The 23,318-nt window shown below is 44.2% G+C and overlaps 1 pseudogene; it reads right to left on the reverse strand.

The window, feature by feature from the left end:
* Window positions 1-334: 334 nt before the first annotated feature.
* On the reverse strand, window positions 335-1,131 carry LOC127195148 (proteasome subunit alpha type-5-like; annotated as a pseudogene).
* Between the last annotated feature and the right edge of the window lie 22,187 nt (window positions 1,132-23,318).

Genomic DNA, 23,318 nt, shown 5'->3' on the forward strand with positions numbered 1-23,318 from the left:
GCATTTCATTGGTCACAACTTGGTTATAACCCCAGCCTTGTTGTACAGGTTTGTAGGAAGCTTTACATTTTCATGGAGAACTTTTCCTATCCTGAAAAAAATGTAAGCACTCAGAAATAATAACTAAAAAGTGCATAATAAAAATTGATGGGCTGCCAGGTGCAGGTGGTGCACACCTTTAATCCCAGTACTTGAGAGGCAGAAGCAGATAGATCTCTATGAGTTCAAGGCCATTCTTCTTCTTTTAAAAAAAATTTTTTTTTATTTCATAATTGCTGTTATGTATAGACATCATTAAAAACACACATATACTAGATATATTTCCTATGACATAAGAGCTGGAAACCAAGTTTAAGGGCAATTAGGAGAACTGAAATTGTCCCACAGATGGCAGAGGATGGCTCCTCCTTAAATGTCTTTGACCACTCCCTCCAGTTCTTCCTTTGTGAACATGTGGAAATTCTGACCAGGCTGCACCATGGCTAGTTCTATGTTAGTTGCATTCAGCTTCTCCTCCATGACTTGACCGAGGATGATGAGTGAAGATTTAATAGCTTCTTTCAGTGTCATAGACTTGTGTTACACTTCTTGCAAGGAGCTCTGGGCACTCTCTGAAGAAGAGCCAATTGCTCAAGCATCACACTATACAAAGGTCCCTGATGGGTCCTTGTGAAACAGCTGGGGTCCTTTCTCATCAACAACTCTGAATAGCAATGCTACTCCAAAGGAACAAAACATGGTACCTGGATCTGCAACTTCCTCTCCAAACTGCAACGCCGGATTGGACACAGCCTGGGTCACATTCTCCACTGTCATTGTCTCATTATAGGTGAACCAGTGGTTCTGTGTCTCTACTCTGGCTTTATCATTAAAGTTTTAGCATCAGCAATTAGCCCACTCATGACGACTATATGAGCATCAACCTCTACAATTTTCTCAGTGCCACTAGGCTCCATTAGTGGGGAGATAATTCTCGTCTCCACAGCTAGACATACCACCCTATGATGTCTGGATGCTAATGGCCATAGCACCAAGCTTGATAGCCTCAATAGCATATTCCACTTGAAATAATTTTCCTTAAGGAGAAAAAGTATTCACACTCCTGTCATACTTGGACCAAGTGAGGAACATGGCGAAGACTGAAGGAGGTGGCAGTGGCTCCATGAGGTTTCCAAGGGCCACAAGACTCCAAGCAGCTCCTGAATCAACCATAGCACCAAGGACCCTGCTGGAGGCCACCTTTCTCTACAGATCTAGTTCAGGAACAGCCTAGGCTACACAGAGAAACTCATCTCATAAACAGCAATGACAAAAAAAAATGGATAGGAAATAATGATGTTTGCTGTATTCCTCATTTAAAAAGAAAAAGAAGTTAAGTGATTTTTTTTCACAGGTAAGTGATTGATATGTTAACTTTTCCTGGAGAGATATAGACAAATGTCTATTTACCCCAGAAAGGGCACTGACAGTGATAGACTAAAGTAATGATTACACCCAAGCCCAACTTGCCAAGCCCAACTTGGCAAGACAATTATTTTGTTGGGCTTACTTACAAGAATGTGGGTGGCCTTGAAGCAATTTTCCTGCAGACCAGCTGTGGGATCAGAGAGAGAAAAGAGAGTCTTGGTGGTGCTGCAGTAGGGAGAATTGAGCAGGCAGTGAGCAGCTGGTTAAGGGAAACCAACTGTTAATTGAACAACTAGCAAGAGGAAAGGTTGAGGAATGGGGGAGAAGAGAAATATTAGCCTAGGCATAAATAACGGTGTACACTGAAAAGTCTTCTAGTCCAGGAGAATTTTATTTTTCTTCTGCTTTCCCTGTCTTCTTGGGCCAAGCCCAGTACTTTATTTAAAGTGAAATTCAGGGTTTTTTTTTTTTTTCCCATTACAAATTACATCATGACTTTCTCATCTCATCAATTGAGCCTTTAAAAATCAACAGAGCAAGAAAGCAATCTAACAAAGAAATACTAACAGTTCTGTACAACCTACAATAAAGCATATAGCAAAATTCAGTCAGTTTCTAAGCAATGGTCAGTGTGACCTGATTATTATTTCTTAAACAATAATTGGGAAAGTTTAATCATAAATTTCCCCGGGCTAAAGCCATTGTGTTTACATGATTGTCATAGCAACATAGCTTGAGGCTAAATGCTTTTAACATAGAAGATACTTGACCTACTTCCAGTCCCAAACCAAGAGTTATGCTATTTAAGCCTAGGCTAACTGCCAAGGGATCCTCTATTGTAAAATATTTGTAAAGCATGACATTCTAAGCCCACCTTCTATTACTTTCAAAGCAGATTCTAAAGAAACAAGTTTATTTTTCTACAGCTAACAGCATTGAACTGTGTACTGTTATGTCAAACGCCTAACCCTCTTTACAAGCAGTTTCTGCTTGTCTGCTCACAGTCATAGCCAAGACACTCTCATTGTCTCAAGCCTTTGGCTAGATGCCTTCTTTCAACATTATCTGTGGGAAAAAGTTTTCCAGTGTAAATTTCACTAGGGCTCATAGTCAAAGTGAGAAATAGATAGAAAGACAATTTTAGAAGAAAAAGCATATTTCAAAGTAGTTTTTAGGCAAAATTACACCTGGACCATAGATAATATTTAAGGGCAGTGGTGATCAGCCAGAGATCTTTGGAACTTTGTCAAGCAAAGCTTCAACAGCTGTTCTGGATGTCAAGAGACCATGCTGGATAGTCAGAGGTCTTTGGAACTTTGTCAAGCAAAGCCTCTATGGCTTGTCCTCACTTGACACACTTTTTTATCACTCCAAAGTCCCAAGCCTTTATGGATGACAATTTCATCCCTGCATAACCTGCAGACTGCTCCGATGGTCTCTTTTCTTGATCAGTGCTGACTACTTGCACAACTGAAGATGAGCATTTTGCATCTTGTAAGTTTCAGGAACTTCCTGGGTTTTGTTTACTTCTGGCGTCTCTCAAGTTGCCCCCCCCCCCTTCTTTCAGGAGGGAATGCTTTAATTGGAAGGAAATGCTACACTAGAGGGCTGGACAAGAATAAGTTTGCCTCTTAGAAAATCAAGTTCTAGTGCAATGGGTATTCAGGGTTTGGAAATATCCCAATAGCCTCAGGAAAAAAAACAGCCTCCAAGAATGTTGGAGGTTGGTCTTGTTGCTGTCCAAATGAGCAGACTCATATACCCCAACATGTTTGTAACCTTTCCTAAAACCTTGTTCCTGTTTGAACAATAAAAAGCCAACATACCCAGGCAGGACAAATGGGATAGGCATGGCTAAGGTTCCCAGGCTTTTGGGACAAAGAAGTTCTTGGGAAGGGAAGTAGTCAGAGACTGGAAAGGGATCTTGGGAAAGAGAGGAGAGAGAGGAGGAGACGAAGGAAGGAGGTCACTGCCATGGGGGAGGTGGAGAAGAAGCACATGGCTGGTGTGGATGGAGGATTTCGCCCAGGTGATAAAGATTAGCAAGTATTTGCAATTATGAATGGGACGAAGCTAGATAGAGATTATTAGAAGCAGATGGCATGGAATTTTGGCAGAGAGATATGGGAGGTAGTTTAGGGGATTAATATCTGCCCTGCCTTAGGTAATCCAAGGCTGTTTTAAAATATAGCAGGTGTCTGTGTTTTTATTGGTTGATAGCAGGTTAAAAAATACTGCCATAATAATTATAGGGCTAATAATAAACATTTCTTAAGCCCTACTTCTAAATTAACCATAACACAAGAATACATAAAACAGTTCCACATGGGGTGTTCTAGTTTTGTAGATGTCTAGACTACATTAATTGACACCTTTTGTAGTAAAACAACCAGTAACAACCAAGCCACCACTTTCTTATTAAGTGAGAGGGTCAGACATTACTAAAAGGCACTGTGGCAGAAACCACGTAGCCCCTACAGGTACTGCAAGGTACCAGTCAGCTGCTAGTGTGATTGTATATGGCCTAATGCCACTGAACTGTAACTCTAGTATTCAGCCCCAGCCTATCAGCTTACGGCTCCTGTGGTTGCTCCTTAGCCCACCCAATCAAATCAGATGAGAGCAAACCCTCTTAAAAGTCCCCTAGTTCCCATTAAAAAGTCCTGACCATCTTTGGCTAGGTTTGTCACCATTTTGTATGCATGGGTGACCCCTGCTTGCAGGCTGTTTCTACAGAATAAATGCTCTTTGTTTTTTTACATACTCTTTGAGTCTAGGGTCTTCCTTCAGCAATTTTTGGACCTTTAGATTAAGCAGAGTTGTATAAGTAAGAAAGTGTCCCCAGACAATGCAAAGGTTTCCTTACAGTGAGTTTATTTACCACCGCATAGGGAGACAGAATTTGAGACTTGCTTCTAACCTGGCCTTGTGTTCACCCTCTCAATAGATTTCATCACATCTTTGGGTATGTTTATTCAGATGGAAAATTAGAAATTTGAGTTTTAAGAACTAGTGTAACCCGAATATTATTATATATGTATATTTATGTATACTTGATGTGTATATGTTTGTATATATATATATATATATATATATATATATATATATATATATATACACACACACACACACACACACACACACACACACACACATACAGTATCTTATAGTCATCCTTTTGGCCTTGATTGCTGGTTTAATAATAATTATTAGTTGTAACCCCCATTAGATTGGAACATTCTTTTGTTTAATCTTACAGAAGGATGGCCATCATCAACAAACATGATTCACCCCTGAAAAGCTTTTGCGTCAGCTAAAGCACAAAGGGTCCCAGTACCACAAACAGAATAAAGATACTGGGAGGGGTCATTGGCAGTGATATGGATTGAGAGTGACAGATAAATGTTGAAAACAAGAAATGAGCTGGTAGAACCAGTCCTTTGATAAAGAAAAGGAGGAGGTGGCTGGCTGGAATACTGATGATACGTGCGCAGCTAAAACAGTGAACCATTGTACCACACCCCAACATTTGGAGTCTTAAGAGCCGGAGCCAGGAAAAGAGCCATTTGCTCTCTAGAAAGTATTTGCTCCTGGAAGATCAAAACAAACAAACAAACAAACAAAGTTTTATCAAAAGAAATAGCTTGGTCATTGAGATTCATCCAAGACCATTACCAAATTGTGTGCCATTGCTTTCTTATCTGAGGCAAGTAGATGTTCCTTTACATGCAATAAGCTTTCAACCAAAGTAAAGGGGAGCAAGGGTATGAACCATCCTCCAGCAAAAACAGACTCCAAGTCCGGTGACACTCAGTCCTGCCCCAGCCATTGAAGGAAAGTCAACAGCACTTCATGTGACCAAGGACGTGGACCTCTGGAAGCCTGTGCATGGCTTACTGCTTATCAATGCTATGTTGTAGATTATTGACCTCACATGCCTCCACTTGGGCATGAAGCTCCCCAAAGCTTCACTAAAAGTGATGGTATGCCCTGATCTGTGATCCTGTCAGCTGCCAGGTGGCCTGCCAGGGCACTAGGCAGCTGCACCCAGACCATTGCTGTCACCTAGAGTAAAGGCTTGGCGAGCAAGCAGGGCTAAGGAGCAGATGCTGAGGATCTGTTGCACAGATGCCCTGATGCTGTGTATCTGGCCCTGCCTCCAAGACTGTTGGTATGACCCACAAATACTGTATTTGCTGGCTATGAAAAAGGGTGTCCCTGTGCTCCGATTTGTTAATTGCTGGGCTGGCTGTGCCAGGCTAGCAGGATATGTAAATGTTTGTCACTTCCTGGCCTCCCCAGAAAAGAAAGGCAAGCTGCTATGGGCAAGGTCACAGGTCACATAGCCCCCAAAGCCAAAGGGTTGAGTAAGGGGTGTGGCTTTTTGCAAAATAGAGAGCCAGATGCTAAAGCTGGGGCAGGAGAACTGGCAGAACAGTGCCGGCAGAAACAGATACAGGAGAGAGAAGCTGGAGACAGAAGAAAGAATAGGCAGGGCGGGGAGGAAGAGCACTGAGAGCCGGGTGGAGGACCGCAACGGCAGAGAAGTCAAGTTACGTTAGAAGCTAGCTGAGGGACTGTCCCAGCAAACAAGCCAACATTTTAAACTATATAGATGCCTCCCATGACTTTATTGTTAAACCTCAAGTGGACCCGCGAAAGCCCTGCAGTACAGCACTATCTAGACCCACTGACTGCCAAAGAAGCAGCATTGCCTATTAGAGGACAGTGGAACAAATGCCAAATTTCTTCCATGCAGGGAACCTGATAATTAGTGACAGGAAACACTTCAACGTGAGAGTTGAAGTCTTACGATATAATGAGAGGACCGGACATTGCTAAAAGGCCTGTGGCTGGAGTCACGTAGCCTCCATGAGCGCCAGCCCACCTCCACAGTCACCAGCCTCCCAGATAGTGGCGCATAGCCACAGATAGGATCCCCCTAGAAGCCTTTAAAAGAGCCTGCGAGCTCCCCCTCAGAGTCGCCGCCATTTTGTATGGATGGTTGACCTCTTCGTGCAGGCCGTTTCTGCAGAATAAACGTTCCTTGTTTTTATATGCTACTTGAGTCGGGGGTGTTTCTTCAGTGTTATTCGGGTCGCTACAATAAGTGACAGTGGCTGAATGGTGCCAGAAGTGAGAGGTACAACAGTAGGACAGTAGGACTGCATTTGTGGCAGGTTCCGGTGGAAGGCATCATGGGAATGCTGGCTGGAGCTGCAGAACTGCTCCTTACGGTGCCTCATATGTCCATGCACATGTACCCTTGGCAGAAGGGCTAACTGTAACAAGGTTGATGTGTGTAGACTTACTCGTGGGGAGCAGGTAAGTCTTGAGTCAATGTCTCCAGTGCCCAAGACTCATGGCTAGGCAAAGCCTTCCTCTGGTCAGGCTCAGCTTTCCTCTCACCAGGTGTGATGTGATAACTAATAACTGACGTGTAGCTAAAACAAAACAAGACAAAAGAAAACAGCTGTACGCCGAAGCTATGAATCACAGCTCTCTTCTCCTCCCTAATGAGAGCAAAGTGAAACTGCTCCACTACAGAGACCTCCTATCCAGGGTAGCTAGCCTGCTTCCTCATTCAGCTGTGTATAATAAGCCCGCCACACTGGCCACCAGCCCCCCACATTCAGCTGTATTCAATACAACCTGTACCCTACATTTTCATGATGCTGGTGAATCTGAATCTCTATCAGAGAGCCCACAGCTTTTCTGACCTGTGTCTGTGTGTCTGTCTATCACATGGCTTTCTTTTGGACCCACCAGTGATTAGATAAAGACACGGAGACTTATTAGTGTTTATAAAAGCATAGACTTTAGCGGGGGCAGACTCTCAGCTACTCTAAACTTATCCTGGCCACCTTGTCATAATCAATCACGTGGACAGCTCTACTTCTTTGCTGATGTTCACATTTGTCCACCTTTGTGTCCGCTGGGAGATCTTCCCAAGTCAGAGACCCTTTTTCAGCCCTGAAGTCCCACCTTCCCATTCCTGCCTAGCTATTGGCTGTCAGATCTTTATTAAGCCCATCAAGAAATGAGTAAGGTGAAAGTTTACAAAATATGAGGCAGGTGGTGATCCATAATAATAACAATACCAAGCTCCAGCCAGCACTCATCTCTCTGTAGATACAGCAATCGACAATTGATTATGCAGAGACAACCTTCACACAGTGCACCAAACGTCACTCCCTACTCAGCTCTCTGTAGGTACAGTAATGGACAATCTACTATGCAGAGACAACCATCACACAGTGCACCAAACGTCACCCCCACGTCTGTCCTTTCTTTATTCTCTTGTCTTCCTAGTCAGGTCAAGTACAAAGTCTTGCAGGTAGAGGCACCTGCTTTTGAGAGTCCAGTTTGGCTGGAGAGATGGCTCAGCTGGTAAACAAACTGCTGTACAAGCCTGAGGACCTGAGCTTGGACTCCCAGCACCCAAATAGAAAGCTAGGCGTGGTAGGATGCCAGTGTTGAGGGGCTGGAGGATCTCTGACGTTTGCTGGTTAACTAGTCTAGAGACATATATATTTAAGTCTAGGTTCAGGGTATGAGAGAAGACATATGATATTTACCTTTCTGGCTTATTTTATTGCCTTACTGATCTGGAATGGAGACACACCTTTTCTTAAGCTGTGAATTTGGGCTACACTGAAGGATTATTTCATAGTTTCCCCACATCAATCTTTCCTGCCCTTGTTTAATAGTTTGTCCGTGTGTGTGTGTGTGTGTGTGTGTGTGTGTGTGTGTGTGTGTGTGTGTGTGTCTATGGCCCATGGAACGATGGCTGTGTTATAGTCAACAGCCCTTGGAGCCAGGCTGTTGATGTTGATGGCTTCGTCCTGTAATTTCCTCTCTGTGGTGTTCAGTGGTTCATGTAGACATGGGGAAGCATTTCTTCTTGGTTTGAGTTTAAAAGGTGAGATTGACAGGTTTGAGGGTAACTTTAAGATTAGCAACACATTTTAATAACTACGGGGCCCATTTTCAAGTCCTTGCCAGGCAGGGGTGGGCACTACATAATTGATAGCTGATTCTCACGGACTGCTTCCTATGGGGGAGACAGCTCCTCCCTTTGTAAGAGTTCCATCCAAGTTCCGTTAGCACCACCAGAATTGTTCTTGAATGCTGCGTTCACAGGGAAAAATAGCTGGCTCAGTTTCTTTGCCGATCACTTTTGCTAATAGGAGTCTAGTACAGAGAGCTCACAAGGTGCATCCTGGATGAAGGGATGCTATACTTTGCACTTGTCAGCCAATGGCCTATGCATTAGAGGCTTGTTTGTTGACCTGTGGCACCATGGGAAGGTAGTGGAACCTAAGACTTGGGACCTAGTGAGAAGATGGTAGGCTGCTGGGGAGATTGACTCCAAAGGGATTGTGTTGGATAGTTTCATGTCAACCTGACACAAGTTAAGTCATCTGAGAAGAGGAAACTTCAATTAAAATGTGTCCATAAGATCTGCTGTAGGCAAGCATATAGTGTATTGTCTCAACTAATGATTGATGGGGAGAACCAGCCCATTGTGGGTGGAGCCATTCTATAGAGATGCTTTCTCTCGTGCTACTCACCTATGATGGGAGGGCAAGCTGGTGCTGCCCTTCACCAGCTACAGAACTCTAGAGATTGTGTTCTGCACCTCACCTGTGCAGCACAGTAGTACTGGCCCTGGTGGCATGGGCACGGGTAAGCCGTCCTGCCCCTTTGCCAGCTGCAGCATTGGTGAGCTGACCATGGTAGTTAGTGCTGGATAGCTTGCCCTTGTGGTGAGGTTATGGGAGAGCTGGCAGGATGACCAACCCAACTACCACTCAGGCCTAGATCCAGGGCTATGAGTTGATCCACTCCGACATCTACCCCATCTATGAACCCCTAGAGTGTGTGAAGGGACCAGTCCTGGGGATCCAAAGCTTCAGGATTCCCATGACACAGGACAGCAACAGGCTATCAGAGAGGAGTCCTGGTGAGGGTCCAATATTGGTAGTGTAACAGAACCCAGAGGCCTCGAACCAGACCACTGACTCATTGCTATGAACATTTGCAAGTGAAGATGTCTGCACAAAAGGGTATACTCTGTTACACACTGCGACACACTACAGCTTTCACAACAAGATTTTTGTTTGTTTGTTTTCTTTGGGGGGGTTGCAAGGGTGGAGGATGGATATGGAGGGATGAGGAGATGAATGGGATTGGGGTACATGATATGAAATTCACAAATAATCAGTTTTAAAAGTTAAAAAAAAGAAAAGAAAACAGGCTTAGCAAGCCATGAAGAGCAAGCCAGTAAGCAGCACTCCTCCTTGGCCTCTGCATCAGCTCCTGCACCCAGGTTCCTGTATCTAGGTTCCTGCCCTCACTGCTTTTGATGCTTAACTGTTATATGGAACCATGAGCGAAAGGGATCCTTTCTTCCCCAAGTTGCTTTGGTCACGGGTTCATCACAGCAATAGTAACCTTCACTAGGATGGAGTATTGTGGTCCTGGTTCCTGCTCTTCTCTGCTTTCTGGCTCAGGTGAGAGCAGCTTCTCCCACTTGCTCTCACTATGATATGATTTTCTTTCTTTGTCGTGGACCCCCAAATTAATGGGCCAACCAGTCATGGGTTGAAACCTGTAAGGCTGCGAGCCAAAGTCATTTGTCCCAGTGATGTAAAGCCATCCAACAGAAGCAGTTGTTGAAAAGAAGGGTAGGCAGCATGGGCTTTTGCCCTTCAAGTCACTAACCTGAAAATGACAGTAGCGGACAGCATGTAGGCTGTGGACCTGTATAGTAATGGAGATGAAAATGTTCTGTGATTTAGTGACCGTAATTTTTGTAATGTAGTCCAGCACATCGCTTATTCCAAGAAGAGCCACTAAAACTTCTTAGGTAAAAATGGTCAAAAAGCCTATGTCTAGTTAAGTGACCAGCGAAGAGGACCTGCCACAGCTGGCTAAAAGTCATTAGGAGTAATCAAATCTAGGGTTTGGTCTGTTGTGGAATGTGTGGTTGGTTAGATAGCATGCGAACTGAAATCACAGAGAAGGGTAGAGCCAGCCTCCGGTGCTTTGGGATTTGAAGGGAGAAGCCAGCCAGGGAGGTTGGTCACGGAAAGCCTGGCAGAGGAGGAGACACTCAGGACACAGGTGAGTCAGCCAGGTGTGAAGCTGTGGGTGGAGATGGGTGGGGGCCGTTCAGGCTACAATAAATGTCAACATCCAGGCAAGGGGTGGGAACCAGTTTGTATGGCTGGAGCAGGATGAACAGGATGGGGTAGGTTGCCACTTTGGTGGAGATGACTTGTGTGTTTGGGTGTGTGTGTGTGTGTGTGGCGGAGGCAGAGATCAGTCAAATTTCAGCATTGCAAAATCAGTGATAAGGTGACCTTTGCAGAAGTAGGGTGCTGGGGTTCATCTGGGTTTTGGATGAGACTTCCTTCAGAAAGTGTTAGGGTGAATCCTGCTTGAGGACCAGAGCTTGGAGGCTCAACACAGGATAAAAGCCTTCAGCCAGGCACTGCCTGAGTGTCGTGTATGAGTCAGAGGATGCCTTCTGCTGTAGCTGGAGCCCTGCTTTGTTAGTGAAGGCCAGTCCCTGCCTTCACAAAAGCTGGGAGTCCCAGCTCCGCTAACGAGAGCTGACTTGCTTTTCTCATTCGCTCCAGGATGCTCTGCAAGAATAGCTCCACCCTTTACATCCTTGGTCCCCAGTAGATGCTTAAAAGTTTGATCAACAAATGGCCTGTCAACCAAAACGATGCTCTTCGTATGGATTGAACACATTCCTCCAAGCCTGGACTTGGTTGGACTGGCCCTGGATGGTCCATGGGGCAGCATCACACCAATCCTGCTTGGCAATCACAATAACTGTCTCAGGTCTTAGCAGGGGAACTCTCAGACGTGTTTTATGCTTATGTGTTTTCTTCCCCAAAAGCTGTGAGCTTTGGGAGCAAAGAAGGCATCTTTATTTTATTGTCTGAGAATATTTCATGTGCACATATGAGGGTTTGGATCTAATCTACTCTTCACTTTTTCCCCTTCAGCTCCTCCCCTATCTCTGCCCTCAGCCTTTCTCTCCCAACTTCATCTGGTATTCTTTTTTTTTTTTTTTTTTAACCCACTGGATCCAGTCAGTGTCATGTGTATGCGCCTGGATGGTGGACCGTCTACTGGAGCATGGGTATTTTCTCAGGGGCTGCATTCCTAAAGAAAACAGACTCTTCCTCAGCAACCGTCGGTTACCAACAGCTTCTCACTTAGGCGTGGGGCTTCATAAGCCTTTCCAAAGGGGCATCCTTAAGCAAGCCCACATAGCTGCAGGTGCCTGTTGTGCCAGAAGCCGCCCACGTTTGGAATGAAGGATGTGTCTGTGAAGTTTCTTTGCTTGAAATTAAGCATGGCATACTAGTATGAGCTGTGTGGGTATGAGATAGAAATAAATGGAGGACCTTGTAATTTTATATCAATCTTCATATTCCAGGTCAATTTAACTGGGAACTTAATGCTCTAAGAAGAAGAAAATGCACCAGAAAATAGGCTTTCCCCATTTGAGGTACTGGATTGGATTTCCAGATGAGAGTGTTCACCCTGTAGAGGATTCTTGAAATCTAGAGTGTGTGAAAATAATAAAAAAAAAAAAAAAAAAAAAAACCAAGTCGGCACCCTCTGGCTCCCCCTTCCTGCTCTGCACTCCCTAGAATATTTAGAATAGTCCAGGCCACAGAGGGAAGATGGGAATACTGCAGGGGGTGGGGGGGGGGGAGCAGTTAGAACTAAAGTGTGTGTGCTGGTCAGTTTTCCAGTCTGTGTGACAAAGCCTGGGTCAGTTAGGAAGGGGGAACCTCAATTGAGAAAATGTTTTCATCAGATTGGTCTGTAGGTAAGTCCGTGGGGGGCATTTTCTTCATAAACATTGATTGATAGTGAGGAGTTAGCGTACTGTGAACGGCACCACCCCTGGGCAGGGTGTTGCAGGCGGCGTGTAAGAAAGCAGACTGAGCAAGCCAAGGAGAGCAAGGCAGCAGGTAGCATTCTTCCATGCTCTCTGCTTCAATTTCTGTCCTGACTTCCCTTCCTGGTGGATAGCTATAAGCTATAAGGTGAAATATACCCCTTTCTCCCTAAGTTGCTTCTTGCTCATGGTGTTTTTCACATTAATGGAAAGCAAACCAGGACAGGGTGCCTCTCACCACACTACAAGAACTTTTCTGTTGAGTGCTTAAAAAGAAAAGGTCATATTCTACATAACCTTGAATGTAGCTTTTCAAACACGAATGAAAAACTAAAAAGGCCCTGAATTCTTAAACAAAACCAAACAAAGTCCTGCCCAAGAACTCCTCCAAATCTAACCCCTGAAAAAAAAATAATTTTTTAGTTGCTTTAAGTTTCATAAAGATATGATCCGGTTGCTTTACAAGAGCCCATGTGTTTGTATCAGTCAGTGTAAGACTCGGTTCTGGTGCAGTGAAAACTCAACTCCCAGATACCAGTGACTAAGAAGAACAACCTTTCCTTACACCCATTGCCAATCGCCAAGGGCCTGCTGATCATTCATTCACCCAGGCTGGTGGAGGAGCTGACATTCTGAATTCCTGGCCCCCACGGTATCTGTGTCCCCATAACCACAAAGAGGTGGCGACTTGTACTAACATTTGTTCCTGGAAGTAAGGACAAGTAGGAATAGGTGAAGGCCTGCTAGAATAACATTAGTGCTCCCATAGCCGGACAGTTACAGCCCCTGTGCAGACACCATGTGTGGTTTCTGTACCTGTCTCTCAGGCTCAGGTAGACTTGGCAGGATGAAAAGTTCTGGTCAAGTACCACAGAGCCCGTGCCACCACCACAGCCTTTTGTCAAAGGCGGAGCCTAGAGAGAGAGAGAGAGAGAGAGAGAGAGAGAGAGAGAGAGAGAGAGAGAGAGAGAGAGAGAGAGAGAGAGAGAGAGAGAGAGAGAGAGACACTTGGTTCGTGACTCATCACGTCTCCAGCTCTCTGCCCCTCCCACTGCAGATGCTACTCCCAGGTAGGACCTGTCTGTCAGGCTACAGCACCTCTGCACATGGGGCAGCTGTGTGTGGGAGGCCAGCACAGTTGCCTCGGTCTTTGGAGCTACCATTTGGGGCTGATGCGACTGCCTAAGAGGTACAGGCGCCCAGCTGCTGATCTGAAGAGAGACATGGCAAAGGAAAGCCAATGATGCCCCTCTCTCCAGCCGCCAGGGAGGACAGCAGAGATCGCAAGAGCCTTGTTGACCAGCCACGGTGAGTAGCCACATCCTCTTCCTTCCTTCCTGTGACCTCCCTGTGCTGAGGAACTTCAGAAAGGAGCAGCTAATTATGGCAGTATGGCTTCGGTCTTTTGGGCCTCAGTTAATAACACGTACAGGGAATGAGTGCCAAGAAAGAATTTGGTGACTTGGAGGCTCTATTCAATACGAGCTCCACTTTGGAAAACAGCTTTACTTCTGTCTTTGGCTCTGTGCTCTCCTGACCCCACCTAGATGGTGAAATATAGGAATTAGAATGACTGAACAACTGAGTCTATCCACGTTCCCCGCCCCCACCCCCGTGATTTCACATGATTAAACACAGTTGGTCACGAGAGCTTGGCTTTTTCTCCCATGAGATGCTATGCTATTTAATACTCAATTTTATTATTAAAGTTCCACCAGATTCAAAATGTCCTTGAAATCAGATGGCAAGTTTTATATCTCCTCAAAAAAAATCCCGAGCCCGCCCACCCGCCCCCCGGGCTACCACCGGAACTGCCAGCCAGGGTGCTTTCCATTTTCAGGAGGAGTCACTGTCCGTTGAGCGCATTTTAAAAAGCAAACTTAATTTTTATTCAAAATGTTTACTCTTTGAATTTTGATAAAATGCTAGTTTCCCCATCAAAAAACGTTGTTGACTGAAAAAGGGAACTCCGCTCACATTTCTCATGGCTTATTTTGTTTACTCTTTCAGAGTTGATCTGTATTATTATTAATAATTATTAATTACCATCATCATCATTATTATTGAAATACTTTTGGCTTCTTAGTAGCTCAGATGAGTGGTATTTAATACACTTAGTAAATGGTTTGCCTTACTGGACTGCAAGGCTTGCGTTATGAGTGTGTGTGTGTGTGTGTTTGTATATATGTTTTTGTGTGTATATATGTGTAAGGGAGAGAGAGAGAGAGAGAGAGAGAGAGAGAGAGAGAGAGAGAGAGAGAGAGAGAGAGAGAGAGAGAGAGAAAGCTCAAGTGGATGCACATCTGCATGTGAGTTGCACATGCACATATTTGTACATTCATGTGGAGGCCAGAGGTTGACACTGGATGTCTCCTATTACTCCACACCTTATATTTTGAGACAGGGTCTCTCAGTTCTGGAGTCCCTGGGGTCCTCCTCCCCCTGTTTCTGTCCTTCAGAGCCGAGGCTCACTTCAGTACCAACCTTTTAACATGGGTGCTGGGGAGACAGCTCAGGTCCTTGTGTTTGAGCATCGAGCACTTTACTGGCTGAGCCAGTTCCCAGGCCCCAAGTGCTGCATTTTGGGTCTTTACAGATTGTATTCCAAGGTCAGGTACATCCCCATCCCTTTCCAGCCAGATATACAGAGTTCAGAGGTATGGCATGTCTGATGGATGAACAAAAACTTGTAAACAGGAACCAGGGTTGGTCTCTGGAAATCTGGGTGTGGAGGGGGCACAGGGAATGAGGTTGGAAGCAGCTTTCCCTGGGTCTAAGCAGTAACGGGGATGCTGTGTCTATGGAGAACAATAGTACAGGCATGTTTCAAATGGCAGTCTATTTTTCTTCTTTCTTTAACCATCAGCAAATCCTAACAATTCTAGACCATTACAGTGATAATGTGCTTCTCTCTACTGGGGCAGGCCACACCCACTGCTGTTGCCACTGCCCCTTGGTTCTGTCTGAGTGAGATATGATTGAACTCAACAGTGGAAAATAGCCTCAGCCCATCTTGGGCACTTCAGAAAACCTACAGTTTACAGGGGAGACTTGGGAACATATAGAAATTGTTATTTCTAATTGTTTCTCTTACAGAACAGCTAGTAAATAGCCATAGTAGACAGGAAACCTCGGCTTTATTTTTAAATATTACTTATTTATTTATCTATGTAGATGGGTGTTTTTGCTTACATGCCTGTCTGTGCCTGTATGTGTGCCTAGTGCCTGCAGGGCATCAGGTAAGGATGATGGATCCCTTGGAACTGAAAGGTTTGATGGTTGTTAACTGCCATGTGGGTGCAGGGATCTGAACTCAAGTCCTTTGGAAGAAGAGCCAGTGTTCTTAACTGCTGAGCCCTCTCTCCTGTCCTGATTTTATTTTTATAAGAGTTGTAAACTCTTACCGCCTCTGCATATTATTCTTGAATTTTTCAAATGCAACAAGCAAACTCGTAAACCGATCTAGCTTGAGTGTCCCAAAGGGACTGCCTTGTAATGCAAGGATGTCTAAGACAACCCAGGACATGAAAGACAGTGGCCTGAACTCTTGATTTTCACTTTTGTTTTCCATATGGCATCTTCTTGGTTTGTTCTTTATTTTCCTTCAGTGGGTGGGTTGTTCTCAACGGCTTATTAATAGGAATCCTGCGGTTTCCCCTCCTTTCGTAGGTTAATATCAGTTGGGAAGTGCTAAAAGTTGGCTCTTCTCTAAACAATGCTAATGATGGACGCAGTCAACGTGTAGTGTATAGAGGTTTCAGTCAAGGTGTAACATATAGAAGTCACAGTCAAGGTGTAGCATACAGAGCTCACAGTCAAGGTGTAGCATACAGAGGTTACAGTCAAGATCTAACATACAGAGGTGTCCTCACACTTTTGCCCCAGTTTGTCAGCCTGCATCATGCAGAATGAAGATGTTTTAGATTCCTTTCTCTTGCTCTGATAAAGCATCAATCAAATCTATCTTGGGGAAAAAGGGTTTATTTGGTTTACAGATTATGTGCCATCCATCATCAAAGGAAGTCAAGACAAATTTCAAAGCAGATACTAAAGTAGACAGTATGAAGGAATGTTGATTGTTGACTTGCTACCCCTGCCTTGCTCAGCTACTTTTCTCATTCATCCCAGGCCTACCTGCCCAGGGATGGATGCCACAGCCTACAATGGACTGGGCCTTCTTGTATTAATTAGCAATTAAGACACTGACCATGAGCCAATCAGATGAAAGCAATTCTTCAACGGAGATTTCTTCTTTCCAGGCAACTGCACTTTATGCCAAGATGACACAATACATAACACAAAAGAGTTTTACAGAAAATGATGGTGTCTGAGTCTTACTTCCAGAAATCGTCACTGGACTCAGACATGAGTATTTTCACACAGGTTTCTCTTGGAATCTTATTGTGCAATTAAATCTGGAATTACTGCTTTGGGTTCCCATTGTTTTCTCCTTTTCTGGATTAAGAGTGGGAGTTGAACTCTTTCTTCCTGTTTAGGTTGTAAAAATTCCTGTGCTGAGGGCTTATGGGCCTGGTGAGGTCAGCTGTTGTCCCTTACTTCAAAGAGTTGGGCCAAGCACATTATTGTTCACGTGGCTTCACTCACGATTAATACTGAAAGGGCAGGTAAATTCCAGGCAAGTTTGGTTGAGATGAAAACATGCCTAAGCAAGGAATTAGCAGTCATAATGGCAACAACAACAACTACACTACTATTACCAGGAGCCTAACCTACTTTTCTATCATAAAAGCAAGGTGAGCCCCAAATGGCTAAACTTGAGAACATCTGGTCAACCAAAGTCCTTATTTATTATCGAGACTATTTTTTTTCCCCAATTACATCTCTGTTTGGAAAGATTGGAATGGTGAGAATTAATTCATTTTTATTAACAGGACAGTTGTGTAGCACCAAACACAAATTAAATGGATTGGAAACTACCCCAAAACTCTCTCCATATTAGAATGCTCCATTCAGATTGCTATGCATAGAGTAAGGTATATAAGCAAGTGGTACACAGTGTTCTGTTCAGCATAACGTCCATGTTGTAGTAGGTATAGAGTTTGCCCCAGGATAGCGTTTAAAAAGAGTACATTTCAGGCTGACAAGGTGGGTAGAGGTTTTTGCTGCCAAGCCTGATGATCTGAGTTCAATTTTGGGTATCCACATAGTAGAAGAAGAGAACTGACTCCTTCAAGTTGTCTTCAGACCTGACACACAGAAACACAGACACACAGACAGAGAAGGGGTGGAGAGAGAGAGAGAGAGAAAGAGAGAGAGAGAGAGAGAGAGAGAGAGAGAGAGAGAGAGAGAGAGAGAGAGAGAGAGACGCAACCCTATAGATTTCCTCAAAGCAGCAGACAGAAGAGGAAGAATAGGTGATGAGAGAGGAATTCTCCCCTACAGTGATGAGAAATGCCAGAGATGCTCCTGACTCAGACTCTAGTCATTGAGAAAACAAAGTTGGTGTGATCTGTGTGCACCTGGCTGCCAGTGGTGAGAGCAGGAGCAGATGGTGCAGTGTGGGCAGAGCTAAACTGGGCACCAATACTAGAAGACCAGCTGCTTCTTGTCAGTAGCTCATGAGGTGGAGGCTCATACCTCTGATCCAACGAGGGGCGTCATGTCAGGGGAGAAGGCAAGAGGGAAAGGTGGGAGGAAATGGTGAACTGATGAAGTTTCAGTTCATACTGGGAGTCAGCAAACTGACCCGGTAGGGGCGAGTCTTCCATCACTGGCTCAGCTTCCAGGGCTCCTTGTGCCAGTGTGAAACACTGGCTACATCCATGCCCGTTTTTCTTCATGACTGCCAGGCATGGTCCTGGTCTGTGTGCACTTGTCTTAAGTTGAGACATTAAGTACTGCTTCTTTATACACTGACTTATCTGGGAAGCTCTGCTACCCTTCAAGATGCTGGCAGGGTCTTCGCGTTGATGTGCCTCTTTCAACTGAGCACCATGTAGCTTATGCCTCAGTGGCCCTTTGTCCTTTTCGTCAACTTTTCCAGGAAATCCATTTCTTGCTCAAGAACCAACTATGGTCAAATGCCACTTCGAACCAGAAACAGACTTGGCAGGATTCTTGATCCATCAGTTGCAAAGAACTGGCGGGAAATTCAATAATTTCAGACACAGAGATGAAGAGAAAAGAGCTATTAGTCAAGAATGAACGTGAAGCCAGTGAGGTCCTCTGTAAGGCTGGAGACCTGAGTTTGATCCCCAGAACCAAGATGGTGGAAAGAAAGAACCAACTCTCACAAGCTGTCCTCTGACACACACACACACACACACACACACACACACACACACACACACACTACATGTAATAAAAAAAAGTATAAGCAAAACACTCAAGGTGAATTTCCAATATGGAGACTTGGGAGGAAAGAGACAGTTCCCAAGTTAGACAAGATTTTCATACTAACATTAATTCAGGAGAATTTTCCTCTTTTAACCTTAATTATTCAATATCACCCATCTATATGTTCTATATGAAGAAAGGGAGAGAGGAAGCGCACACACACACACACACACACACACACACACACACACACACACACGCACACACATACAGGGGAAAGAGAGGCAGAGAGCGGGTGGGGAGGGAGAAACAAGGTACGAGATAGATGAATTCATAAAAATTTACAACTCCAACTTGTAAACTGATTTTTAAAGACATGCTTGCTGTGTAAGTGCATTTTTAAGTGAAATAATTAAGCCACTGAGTCAAGAGTCCCCCTTTCATTTTATCTTCTGTTTTACGATTGGAGTTTGGCTGCGACTTAAAAGTTTTCACTTCGGTAGTCTCATTTTGTAAAGGAAGAGTTAACTATTCTTTGCCAGTGAGGACAGATGTAAGGATGTAGACCGTATAAAGGTTTGCATGGAATGCTTTTGTGAACTTCTCTAGGTAAAAAGAAATCATCATTTTGTGGCCACTGTTACATACTTACATGTATTTTTCATGACACTTAAAATATGATTGTGCATTTAAGAATAAATTTGTTTGTATTCACGTGTATGTCTGTGTCTGTGTGTGTGTATGCCAGGTATGTGCTGGTGCTCTTGGGGGTCAGATGATGTCCCTGGACCACAGGGAACTGGAGTTAGAGTCATTGTGAGCTGCTGCATCATGTGGGTGCTGGGAACTGAGCTCAGCTCCTCTGCAGGTCCACACTCTAACTTGCCAGCCCCTCATTGTGTGTTTTCATACCGGGCCTTTCCATTTCTGAGCCTTTCTCTCATGTGCACGAGCTCTTAGGACTCCTTTGCTGGTGTACAGATCATCCTGTGCTTATGATAAGAATGTGGCTATTGGAATTGGAGTATCAGGAGTGCTTCAGGGAAAAAAATGTGTAACGGAAACACATAAGTCAAGCCAAGCACTACCCAAGTACTACCTTAATTTTCCTGTTACCTGTTCCTAGCTTTGTTTCTTCTTTATTTCCCCTCTTGATGAATGACACCAAAATTACTGACTCTAAGTACATAGATACCATCTCTGACTTCCCTCTAAATATAAAACAAAGCAGGAAATACAATTATGTTTATTATATTTTCTATTTAAAGGACTGTGTTTAATTTTACCTAAATAGGAAAAAGACATTTAAATGAAACTAAGTGAATTCTGTATTTCAATTTTTTAAAATAACAAATACTAGTTTCCAATCTTCCTACCATTCCTAAAAAGAGTTATCAAGTGTAAAATATGATGAGGGTGAAGTGATATTTAAAAGCTATTTTTGTTTTTCTTTTGAGACAAGGCCTCCCTATGTGGCCCTGGCTAGCCTGGAACTTGCTATGTAGACCAGGCTCTACTCAAGTTTACGGAGGTCATCCCACCTCTGCTTTCTGAGTTTGGGATTAAAGATGTGCTCTTCCGTGGCCACCAGAATCTCCTTTGTTTTACTTATTGCTGAAGCAGAATTTTGAAAAACAAAACCAAGTATTGCACTATTCTACGGGAAAAAATAATTTGTCAAAGTTAACTGCCATGGAGACTGATTTTGGGTGTTCAACACTGGTCTGTTCTTGATGGACACTGTCTTCCTTTCCAATCTCTTCTTCCAAGCACCTCTCTCTCTCTCTCTCTCTCTCTCTCTCTCTCTCTCTCTCTCTCTCTCTTTCTCTGTTTTAGAATTACATTTTCTGTTTTTCAGGGACTATAACTTCAGTTGCTCTTATTTATTTTATTGATTTCATACTTTGATTATTGTATTAGTCAGGGTTCTCCAGAGGAAAACTAAGAATCCCCTATCTGCATGCATGCACAGAAGAGGAGTTGCAGGCCAGCTCACACTATCTACAGAACAAGAGGGACCAATGATGTAGGCCCGGTGTGAGGTGGCCTGGTGTGAGGCTGAAGGCTGGGAGGCTGCCTGCTGAGATGCTGCTGTCAGTTTGTCTCCTAAGAGCTCATAGAAAAGGGTCACAGCAGATGCCCCGACTCAAGAACCCAGATCACTTGCAAGTTGTGCTTCCTCCATCTTTCCACCTTTCCCATCTGAAACCCTGGGCTGCCCATGCCCAGAATGGGACTTCCTCTAGCTCAAGTGTCAATCATCTCTGCCAAAGTCCTCACAGAGGCACTTACATGTGTACGTTACTAACTCCTAGATGTGTCTTTAGCTAACCAAGTTGACAGTCAAGATTAACTGTCACAGTTACTGTCTTTCTGTTTGTGTTTCTCCTTTATCAGCGTGAACTGTTAAGTTGCCTCAACTGCTTCTTAGCTTGATACTTTTTAAAAATAAGGATACCATGTATATTGTTTATTATAATTTATTCACATTACATCCCAATTGTAATCCCCTCATTCTTATCTTCCTGTTCCCACCCTCCCTCCCTTTTCTACCCTATTCTCCTCCCCTAGACCTCTGATAGGTGGGGCCCTGCTCCCCCACCATCTGGCCACAGCCTATCAGGTCTCATCTGGATAGCCTGCATCCCCTTCCTCTGTGTTCCCACAGGGCTCTCCGCCAGGGGGCAGTGATCAAATTGAGGGCACCAGAGTTTGTGTCAGAGGCTCTCACCGTAACCATAAAGAATGAGCTGCCCATCAGTTGCATCTGAACAGGGGCTCTAGGTTCTCTGCTTACAATGTCCTTGGTTGGTGCATCCGTTTGTGGAGGCTCCCTGGGTCCAGATCTGCCAGCCTTGATAGTCGCCTTGTGGAGTTCCTGACAGCCCCCTCCCCCATCCTTCCAATCCCCATCTCTTCCATACAACTTGCAGCTCTTAACCAAGAGTCTGGGTTTGAGTCCCAGTATCTGTCCTGATCCCTTGCTGGGTGGAGTCTCTCAGAGGACATCTATGTTGGGCTAATATCCACTTATAAGTGAGTATATACTATGCATGTCTTTCTGGGTATAGGTTACCTCACTCAGGATGATTGTCTCTAGTTCCATCCATTTGCCTGCAAATTTCAAGATTTCCTTGTATTTGATAGCTGAGTAGTATTCCATAGTGTAAATGTACCAGTTTCTTTATCCAGTCTTTGTTTGAAGGACATCTAGGTTGTTTCGAGATTCTGGCTATTACAAATAAGGCTGCTATGAACATAGGTGAGCAAATGTCCTTGTTGTATGGTGGAGCATCTTTTGGGTATATGCCCAGGAGTGGTATAGCTGGGTCTTGAGGTAACACTATTGCCAATTTTCTGAGAAAGAGCCAGATTGATTTCCAAAGTGATTTCACAAGTTTTGCACTCCCACCAGCAATGGACGAGTGTTCCTGTTTCTTCACATCCTCGCCAGCATGTGCTGTCACTTGAGTAGTGTCACTTGGCTTCAATCTAATTCACATATAAAGTTCATGATGTTATTTTGATGCTTGAAATATTTTTTTCTTTTTGAGACAGGGTCTCAAGTAGTCCAGGCTGGACTCAAACGCTATGCAGGTGAGGAAGCTTTATGCAGTTCTGGGAACTGAACTCACGACAAGCATTCTACCAGCTGAGCCACATCCCCAGGCTAGCTTCCCAAGATTTGTCCTCATTTGCTATTTTAGCTTTTCTTCTTCAAACTGATGCATAATTAAAGCCTATTTTCATATCAGACTCTTCTGTACATTAGGCTGTGAAGAATTTCCGTGTATGAGTATGTGTGTGTGTGTGTGTGTGTGTGTGTTAGTGCATGTGTGTGAGTGAGTGTGAATACATGTATACACGATGCATATGTATGTCACATGTGTGAATGTGAGTGCGTGTGTATGAGTGTATGTATATGGTGCATGTGTGAGTGTGTCACATGTGTGAGTGTGTGTGTGTATGTGCACATGCATGTATGGGTGCCAAGGTCAGAGGTCAATATCAGGCATCTTTCTCTGTCACTCTCCACCTTAGTTTTTTTTTTTTTTTTTTTTTAAGATTTATTTATTTATTATGTATACAGTGCCGTGCCTGAATGCACACCTGCAGGCCAGAAGAGGGCCTGCATTACATTATAGATGGTTGTGAACCACCATGTGGTTGCTGGGAATTGAACTCAGGACGTCTGGAAGAACAGTCGGTGCTCTTAACCTCTGAGCCATCTCTCCAGCCCCTCCACCTTAGTTTTGAGACAAGATCACTTACTGAACTTAGAGTTGGCAGTTTTGGTGAGACTGATCCGGCAGCAAGCCCCTGCATCTGCCCCTCCAATGGCCAGCGTGCCTGCAACCATGCTGGTACTTAACCATTTTAGCCACTGAGCAATCTCTCTAGTCCTGCTCTAATCGAACTTGACTTGGGGAAAGCTGTTGACAGCAGAGACAAGGGCATCTGAGGAAGTCAGCATCTTAGGGAAGAGCAGAATGGGTAAGGCAGGCCAGAACATCTTCGATAAGTAACAGGGAGCTAAGAGTTTGTTAAATGCCGTGTCAGAGTTCCCCCCAATTTCTCTGATTTTTTTTTTTTTTTTTTTAAATCTGGGGATGGGCCTAGGGTCCTTATGTCTGTGCAATGAGGAAGTCTCAAGCCTCTCTTTCCATTTCACAATGTATCC

This window comes from Acomys russatus, chromosome 11, assembly GCF_903995435.1.
Source record: "Acomys russatus chromosome 11, mAcoRus1.1, whole genome shotgun sequence".
In the NCBI taxonomy this organism is placed as follows: domain Eukaryota; kingdom Metazoa; phylum Chordata; class Mammalia; order Rodentia; family Muridae; genus Acomys; species Acomys russatus.